Source organism: Andrena cerasifolii, chromosome 7, assembly GCF_050908995.1.
Source record: "Andrena cerasifolii isolate SP2316 chromosome 7, iyAndCera1_principal, whole genome shotgun sequence".
In the NCBI taxonomy this organism is placed as follows: domain Eukaryota; kingdom Metazoa; phylum Arthropoda; class Insecta; order Hymenoptera; family Andrenidae; genus Andrena; species Andrena cerasifolii.
The window spans coordinates 10,577,647-10,587,834 of NC_135124.1; positions in this window are offsets into that span (position 1 = coordinate 10,577,647).

Sequence of the window (10,188 nt, forward strand, 5' to 3'; positions counted from 1 at the left end):
ATCGAATAAAGTTGGTATTTACGGGGCCCGCAGAACCGCGCGGGCCCATCTCGCCTGATGCAACAAAAGATCATAAACCTTGTCGGGACTGATTCCGTCTCGTAAAACTGCATCGGCCGCGAAGAGAATTCTTTACTTTACGCGCCGGTGGGAATAAATATTGAACGCTAATTGGTGCAAAGAGAGGAGCGCGGATAATTAAATTTCAAACCTCTTTCCAACGCTGGCAATCGTCGAGTCTTTTCGTTCCACTGTAACGACAGAAATTACCCGAATCGTGCCACGAAACCGTTCTGGTATTTCGTCCGTCGTCACGATAGACAGTCGCCGATGACTATTCGGGAATACAAAGCGATTTAATGAAATCCTTGTGCAATAAGCGCGGATGAATAACCGACCTTGCGTACGAGCTGTACGGCCTTCGTTAAGTTAAGAGCGCAAGGATCCTGCCAGTTTTTCACGTCACGACGAGCCCCGTCTCCGGCTCGAATTCGTTCGCGTCCAGGCATCGAAATCTCCGGGAATGCCAGGCGGCGCGCGCGCGCTTACGCGGAGACTTCAACGCTTGGGCATGCGGCGTTTATATCTCGGCACAGAGCTGAACAAATGCTTTTCGTAATCCGAGTTCAAAATAGTCAGGCTATACGCCGTCTGAGGTCTGTGAATCACAATTTAGTGATCTGTCGGATTCTTTGAAAAACTTCTACTATATAATCTTCGCATAAAACTTTTATATCATCACCTTCCTGGCTATTTCTTTTCTCCCTGGTTTATAATCCCAAAATACTTACTATTCAATAGCAGTTCATAAATAACGACTCCCACTGCTTAAATATCCTATTGCCACCATTTATCCCACCTTTCTTCCACTTCCATCGCTATTGGGTAATTTCGGGAGAGACACACCTGAAGGAGAGATGCCACCGTCTCCTGTTCCGGCTGCGCTAAACAATTGGCAGCATTGATAGAACTGTTAATACTGGTATTCTTGTCTGTGAACATAATGTCATTAAACAAAACACACCAATCGTGTTGTTCAAGTGCATTAGAACCGAAAAGGCTTTTCATTGCCTTGGATTTCCTGCGAAATATTTCTGTGGACGGTGAGTAAATGTTACCTTATTATCGCGTAGCTTTAACTATAATTATTGGTTTAGGGGCAGTAGTTTCTTTTCTCTGTATAATTATTGCAATATTAAAATAAAGTTTTAATACACCTACTGCTATATTTTGTTAAAGAGATTTAAATAAATAATCAAACTACGTTTACATATACTTTCAATTGTATTTATTTAATACTTTGCAAGCAAGAGAAAGAAATGTTGTTCGTCTCTACCGAAATGATCCCGCAAGTGAAAATCCTTCTCCTCGTTCCTCTCCCATGCTCCACGAAAGGAACTCCGAAACACAAGCGCCTACGACCTTTTTCCGCCGGCACTCGCGGCTTCTTTCCCCGTCCCGTTAAAACAGCAAAGTGCATCGGTGCCCCCCTCCTCGATCGCCGGACGCTAAATTTCCCCTTTATCTGCATTGCTGGGATGCCTGGCACCGCGTCTCCGCCTCGGCCGGCGCGTTTGCGCGCTGGAATTCCGTCGGCCGCGGCAAACGCGTCGGCTTATATTGGAGGTCAGCCGCGACCTAGGCATATCTCGCCGCATTGTTCCGTCGGTCGCAGCATTGTTTCGTCGCCGGTCAACGGGGTCAGCGCCGCGAACGGCCGAACCTGGATACGTATCTCGACGCCGCGCCGCCGTGGAACCGCGCAGGATCTGTGCATCCGCGCCCACCGTCCCCTAAAAAAAAAATCCCACGCCCTTCCACCGTATTTAAGGATAGCATCGGCGGACTTTTGTCCGGGCCGGTGCCCCGTGCACTCTCCGATATAATGAATGCATTACGCCGCGCGCGCTATCAGCCAGCAATAAATCGTGGGTCGGCGCGCGGTCGAAGGCACCGACACGCCGCGTCGCGAATATTACAGGTTGGCTGCTGTGTACCGGAGATAAAGGTTCGACGAAGGACACGGCCGCGCGGTGGGCGTCTGCCTCGACTCTTTTTCCCGCCGTCCTATTCTTCCTTTTCTCCCCCCCTTTATTTATTATATTTATCGCGCGTGTTAATATGTCGGCCGGATGATTTCTTGATCGAAGCCCGCTGGACCTCTGTGAGAGAGTGGGCGATAGCGAGCCGGTTCGCTGCGCCAGGTGAGGGAGATTGATTTAGGGGGGCAGTAGGAGCGCGTGGTCAGCTATCTGGAGGCGGGTGTGTGTGGAAACTTTGAATGCCTTGCGAGGACGTGATGATAGTGCGAGACGTGGGATGCTGTTGTTACGTCTTTGTTACAGTTGCCGCGAGGAAGCCTCTGCGAAAAGCGGTTTCTGCTGCAGTTGCAGGTATTCTGGTACTGCGGTAATGTATTCTGTGCCCCGATAACTCTCGATCAGTTTAGAGTGCACCCTCAAATTTCTCACCACCGCGAAACCAACGTCGCTGAATCTCGGTTAAGTTCTCTGCCATTGGTACTCGCGAAAGAAAAATTAAATGGAATTTTAGGCACGCGGTTTCCGCAATGAATCTCACCAAACGCACCTATATCGGGCTACACCCAATTAAATAAACGAACCAGTTCATAAATTACACATCGCTAACCGTCCCGATAGCGAAACACGTCTCCGCGCGTTAATCATGGCCGGATCGTTAATAATCTGGAACAAAAATTTACATGTACACGAACTCGGTCCGCGTACTTCCACCTTCGCTTCTACCTTGCCCTTCCTCTTCTCCTTTCACCGAACTGGCCGATAAAACATCGTTATAAGTCGAAATCGTTTGTGAACCTCGATTCTTTCTCCTCGTTTCAGCGGCGTAAAAAGAGGCATTCAATCTCGGCGCATATCTGTTAATCACTCGGAACCATGTAATTGCATTCCTTCTCGGACTCGATGGCTTCCTGATCCGCGCGATTCCTCCGACGGAAAATCTGCTGCTCGCGGAGTTATCGTTCCCTTTGCTTCGATCTCCGTAATGAATTCACAACGCGGCAGTGAGAAATGTCTTTCGTGTTTAATACTTCGTCAGGACAGTAATGTTATTCAATTCGCGGCCGTGCCTCCGCTGGAATCTCCTCTGATTATTTATTTCGCTATTCGATGCGCTTTGACAGAATTGCCAATTAGCGGGCCGGGGCTCGAGCAATTATAATAAATATCCAACTCATCGCCAAAAAGGCCGAAATGATTGCGAAGATCCGTATTCCTCGGCAGCGTCATTCGTACGCGTTGAATTAGTTCAATCTTCTTAACAACGTGCAAAACACGAGTCTGTAAAAACAAAGTCGTTCGTTAAAATACATCCGCGGCATCTTGAGTGCATGCTCGACATTTGAGCACCTTCATTAAAATTCCACGCCCACGGGGCTTGCCCCCATGCATCACGGTTATTATCATTTTCCTCTGGACATTGCTGACGATCAGCCTACTTGGCCGCCGAGTGACGTTCTAATTTACAAAAATGACATTCCGCTTTTCGGATAAGAGGCGAAACAGGACTGTCATCTATTTTTCTTGCTCGCGAGTGCCGAGGCAATCGTGTCCTTGCTTGAACTCTATCGCCACTAATTTGCCAGAGTGCATTTCAGTGTCAAGGAAAAAGTACGAAGTAATTTGTTCCTTAGTTATCCTCGAACTTGCCCGAGTTTGTCACGATGTTTTTTGCAACCATTATGAGAAGAGATAACGGTTCCTTTGCTAGCATGAAATTAATGGGCCCTCTTTGTCGGTGTCTCACGCTGAATATTGCCATCGAGAGCAATAAACTATCGCTTTGTCGAAACGTCCTTGCCACCCGCAGGCATACCACTGGGTCTTTGATCACGGGGGAATTTGGGTTTAGGCCAAGTAGGCTTCTCCCTAGGGCGGCAAATTTGCGGGAGTGGCAAATTGTGGGGAGCGACAAATTTTCAGCAAAGAAATTGGAAATGGTTTAAATACAGAGGCTTCGGACAACTTTAAAAACAATTCACATTTTCTCATGCTGCGAATTGGCAATGACTCAGATGTGAGTTGCCATGTTGAATTAATTTTGAAATTGTCTCGCCTCTTTTAAATCAAAATATTTGATGATATTTCACGGAAGGGATGGCAGATGATTGTTAGTTTAGGGGCGCCGAATCTTCAAATCCGCCCTTGTGTTTGATGCATTTTATTAGAAATTATCTCAAAATTGTTTCATGGAACTATTGAAAGCGTAGCTGGTTTGAAAACTGGCATAGGTATTTCGTTCTTATTGAGTCAGTAAAAGTAATTATATACCTACTGTAGACAATTATTTCATGTTCATTTACAGAGAACTGATAATAAAACTGAATAAATTATTAGGCTTATAGGCGGGATACTTGAGGATGCTACGTGTCTTTATGATTCATTGGAAATTCATCCCTGAAATCCCAGGTTCGTTCTATTAAAAAACCTTGTGGGTCAAATTTTACTACCGAACGGTAGAAAACCAAACCCCCAAATCTTGAAGGTACAAATTCCAAGAAACCCTCAGGTTTTATACACATGTAGCATGATTCATCGATTTAAGTCATCCCCGGACCTGTCATTTCGCTATATTTTAAGATCACGTTGACCATGAGAGCGTTGTTGGTCCTTTTTGCTTCAATTTTCCACTTCACTCCCTTGAGAGGTTCTATCGAGGACTTCTATCGGGGCGTGATAAACGTCAGCGGATTTGATTTAAGCAAACTTAGCAGAAGTGCTGCTGCATCGCTCCTCGATTCTTTTCTTTGTCGTCTCGTACGAGGTTCGGCTACCGGTTGCCACGATGGAACGCCATTCCCTTTTTCGCCTTTTTCAGTGATCGACCGCCCCGGCTAGACTTTGAACGATGAAAATAGCGACTGCCTGCTGGGAGTCCTTCTAACGTGTCGGGCGACGTTGCTTTGAGCTTCCGCTGTCCTTTCCCCTTCGATTTTTCTTTATCCTCCGCTATTCCTACGGGCGGGGAACAAATCAATGATAAATTTCGCATTGGACCACACTGAAGGTGAATTAAAATAAATTTGCAGGGAGGGTAGGTGGTGTGAGATGAATGGGGTAGTGGCTTCGTTCAGGGAACGCAGCTAGAAAAAAATTGAGAAGTTCAACTGACAAATATTTGTCGACCCTATCGATGCTACAAAAGCACAGCACCAAAGAGAACTGGTGAATCATATTTAAAAAATTCTTTGGAGCGATCTGCCAACTTTGCATGTTCGATGGAGATCTTTTGAATAATTGCACGTCCAATTAGAATGAAATTAGAATACTTTAGGCACGAATTCTACCCACTTTGCACAGTAATGCTAAGCTCATCGTTTTGTCCTTGTACGCGCAGGATCAGCTATGATCAGTGGCCGACTGAATAGAAGATCCTATGAAAAGGACCTCGTTTAATAATCCCGGTAAATCCAGGCTGGCGAGGATAAAGTGGCGGTTTAAACTTGCCCGGCTACCGCGCGCAGAGATTTACGACGCATGCGTGCTTGTGTTATTGCCCGCGCACTTGTTCCGTTTGATGCATTGCCCACGGGTGCAGTTCTCGTCCGATCGCCAAAGTAGAGCTGCGCTGGGCACAGTTGAGGTTTGAATGGATTTAAGAATATCCTTATGCTGCTGGTACTTTAATTGTTCGAAGCTGAAGACTATTGAACTCACGAACGATCAAGTAAACTGTGTTCGAAGAAGATCAAGGGTTTTTCTTTCACATGTCTAATATATCTCTTTAAGGAGAACTGCTTTCTGTGGTTTTCAGAGAAACAGAAATTCATAGGAAGAACACTCCATCGTCACCAAAATATGAGCGAGTCAGAAACTTTGTGTTCATTCAAATCTGAATCATCGGACCATTCCCTACCGCAATTCCGGAACCTTGAACAGAAATTGCTTAATTATACAATTTTATGATTTCATTCATGAATCGCTCGAATCTGTGATTTCTCACGGCGGGGGGACATCGCCTCGGCGATTTCAGAGATATCTGTCCCAAGTTCTTGCATAAGATCGTATAATATCGAAAATTCTTTCATCTGATGCAACTTGGAGCAAAACCACCTCCATACAGATTTATGGACAATCATTTTCCACCATGCACTTTGACTACACTGCGTTCCACATTAGAGCATGCTCGTTTCGCGCAGGGATACACTGTTGCTTGGTAGTAAACCGGCAGGGAAATTTCTACGACCAATCGCGTGTGTCAGATCCGTGAGAGCTGCGCAGATCGGTCGCAAATCGGTAGGTGCGTTGGTACACTCTTATATGGAACGCAGTGTACTAATGACAGTGATTGTTAATCACGGCAAGAATGGACAGATCGTTATGGCTCGGTTCGAACAATATCTGTTTCCTATTTTGAAAGACTTTGCGCTGGAATCCTGAGCAGGAAATATTCTTTTGCAAGCGTTTAACCGCGACTGCCATTCTTACAAATCTTGAATATTCAGCAAGGCTCCGGCGGGGACGAATGGCCATGCATCATTGCCGATTAATTCCGTTTTGTTAGACTGCGTCAAACGAGACTCTTATACATGCCCGCGGAACCGGTGCAGCCGCGATTACTGCAAACCATTTCGAATCTATAATTATTGTTGACTTTGCGCGGTCACTAAGGCGGTAGCACTGATGTCATTGAGTCGAACGGAACTAAAATCGGATCGATTGTTGGGAAATAAAGCTGGTGGAGCTGGCTTCTTTTGTTACAGTTCCAGCAAGAGCATTTCGAAAGTTTCGTTCAAATCAGTTTCTATAGCAATGAGATTTAAAATTTTCCAACTGTCGAAAATTCTGCTTGCAAGTTATATAAATTTTTAAATTAACAAAGGCATTTAATGACAAGGCAGTCTGCATTTATAATCCGTAAACGAATTAAAAACTACACTTGCAAATAATAAAATAAAGCCTGATTTCTTAACTCTATCGAACCGTTTCTGAGATATTTATTTGTCATCAGGCTTTCTTCCTGGAAGAAGCGTCGGTTAAATGATCGTGCAGTTCTCTGACTGCACAGAAGCGGTTTCCTCATATTCGTGATTCACGGACCATGGATATACATTGGTTAAAACGTTCGAATTCGAGGTTGAGAAAGGTCGTTCGAGGTTGCCGTTGCTGATTGGTTAGAGGAAATTAACGGCGAACGAAAGAGCAGAGAATTCGCCAGGCGATTACAGTGATTGCGTTAGACCTTTAACGCGTGACGTAAGGAATTCCGTTTCAGGTCGTCAGAAGTTTGACGTCACAAGGACAGAGGGGAGAGAAAAATCAGCGAAAATCCACGCTATTGAAATCGTGAGACTGCAGAACCGTATTTCCGTTTCCACGGTAATTATGCGCGTTTCTGTACCGTCTGAAATCTTAACACGCTATGTAACTTAACTTACGAGACGTAAGTACTAACGATAGCTTTCTAAGCGTCCAAGACTCTCGACCATGTAAACCGACGATTGCATCGTTTTATGATTCACGTGGTCGATGATTAGTCAGATACATCCAATTAAGGTACACCTTTCCTGCGTTACAAACAGTAAAAGTTGCGCAGAATACGTCACTTTTGCAGATCTACACGAAACTGTGTTTAAAATAGCAACCCCCATAAAAGTAACTTCCATGATTCAACGTACACTATTTATACAGTATAATTCTTTTACGTCTTTCCGATATTACGAAAGTATTTAGCACTAGAACCCCCGACAGTTTCACCTACCTAAAAGTATTTCAATAATTTTTGCGCACAAGTATCTAATGTAAGTATATATTTTCTTTTTATTAATATAAAGTAGCATTATAGCATATTAACATATGTAGGTACACAGCACATTCATTGTAGTAAAAATATATTTTTTACAGCTTGAAAGATTAACTACTTTAAGGAAAAGTCACTGACGCACACACGTTTAGTTGCAAAAATAAGAAGATTATGAAGACACTAAATTGTTTTAGGGGTATTTTTTCGAGCATTCTCATTAACGTGAATTCTCCAATTTGTCGCTTCTATTCTAATATAAAATGGTGGCCAGTGTTGGGCTCGTAACATTCCATCTCGACTATGCAGCGCTCTAGAACCAACTACTTAGTAGCCGATTTTACGAAGATATTAGCGGCCAATTTGGGACCACCATGGATTTCGATAACAGCTAAACGTTTTTTTATTCCATTATGCCCGTTCTTTCTGCATAATTAAACGACCCACCGCGGCCGTGCCACTGCGGGGAAGATCGCCGGGCGGACCCTGATCAATTTTCGTTGTTTTCGTCGACACACGTAAGACGGTAGCATGCTACGACCAGAGATTGACATTAAGATTGGATGCTGATATTTATAACGAAACAGACCGGCCGAGCTTCGCGGCCCGTTGCTCGCCGATGCATATTGCGGCCATCGTTTCGGGTAAAATATGGCTGGATTATTATCAGACCGATGAAATTTGATATTTCGCGGCCATGCACGCAGCGAGCCTCCTAAGAGGGTTCGCAGCGACCATAATTCAGGGACCGATTGTCAGTGTTCTCGTAATGATGCATTAAACGCGATACCATCTGCAAACATAACTTCACATTGTACCCCATCGGGTGGATCAATTTTGAAAGAGTTACAACACCTAGGAGAGACTCAAAATGAAACTGTCTTTCTATACTCGCAATTTTATCGCGAACAGCGGTGCCGAGAGAACCAGTTTTCTTAACAGGAAGCAAGATTAACTTTCGTTTTTCTCATAAAAATGGAGTATTCGTAACCACTGTGAAACTAATTTAAAGTAAATATTACATCCTTGAGCCCGCAAATGTAAATTTTAATCAAACTGTTTAAATAATAAAATATAATTAAATTTAGAAGTATAAAATTTAAAGGAACTCAACGAATGAATAAAATAAAATAATTTAATACAATCCCTCTATTTAATATCAAATATAATTAAATTTAGAAATATAAAAATTGAAGGAACTCAACGAATGAATAAAATAAAATAATTTAATACAATTTAAATTTTATATTTCTAAATTTAATTATATTTTATTATTTAAACAGTTTGATTAAAATTTACATTTGTTGGCTCAAAATATAAAGAATAAACAAAACTAAAAAAGGTATTATAAACGAGCAGGCGCGTGTGTGACCATGAGCTGTACTCGAAACCTTCACTCATCATTGCCTTTTCCCTGTGAAATTCCAATGCCATCGTCGAATTCCTTTAGCCCCAGGATATTGTGCTTGTTCGACTGGATACGTGCTTTTTGGAATAAGTCCATTTACAAGCTGGAACGCATCAGCCCGGTGCAGCTTTAAATTCCTACACGTTATAAATCCAGGTTTTATCGTATCACGGCGAGCGTGTCTCATTAATAATTTCCGTCCGGAGCCGCAAAAATTAATCATCCCAATACCCTTCCGCTTCGAGCGAGTGATTTACAGCATTCTTGAGCGCGGGACGTTAGAGTTCCCAGTGAAACAGTTCGCCCAACTTTTCCCCAACGAGTAACGAGACTGCAAGGGTCGCGGAATAAATAACTCGACGGCGTGTTGACTCTACGTGGTGTGTTTGAATAAAGTGAAGTTTTCTCCTCTGCCAAAAATGCCAACCGGAGGGGACCGCGTTTATTTATGATTCTATCGTAATTGTCAGGACCGTTTGTACCTATAGACATCGATTATTTATAGCGCGACGATAAATTATCTGGCGAACGCGTCTCTCTGGAAAACTCTCTGACTGCATGTCGCTTAAAATCTGCAATTCTGAGGCGATACGGACGTCCATATTTCTTCGTGGAGATTAAATTGCCACCTCATTATCCGCCTTACCTGCCGAAAATAAATACAACACTATCCCCCGACGAAAACAATGAAATATTTGCCGACCAAGTTCGCGGAGCTGCAATAATATCGCATAATTCAGTTATAAGTAGACAAACTGGTTAATGAGATTTACGCTCGAGGAAGCTTTGTCCAACTGTATCGGCCCCAGTGTCTCCAAGTTATTTTCATTCGTCACGCTTTAAACTCACTTGACATTGCGTCGAACGCGATAAAATATTGATCGCGCACCCATATGGCAAGAGGACGAAGCTCGCCGGTGAGCTGAATTGAGAAATGGGCCTGGAAAGTTTCGTCCGTGGCGGGGAGGATGACAGCGGGGGCCCGTTTCGTTGCTCGTGCA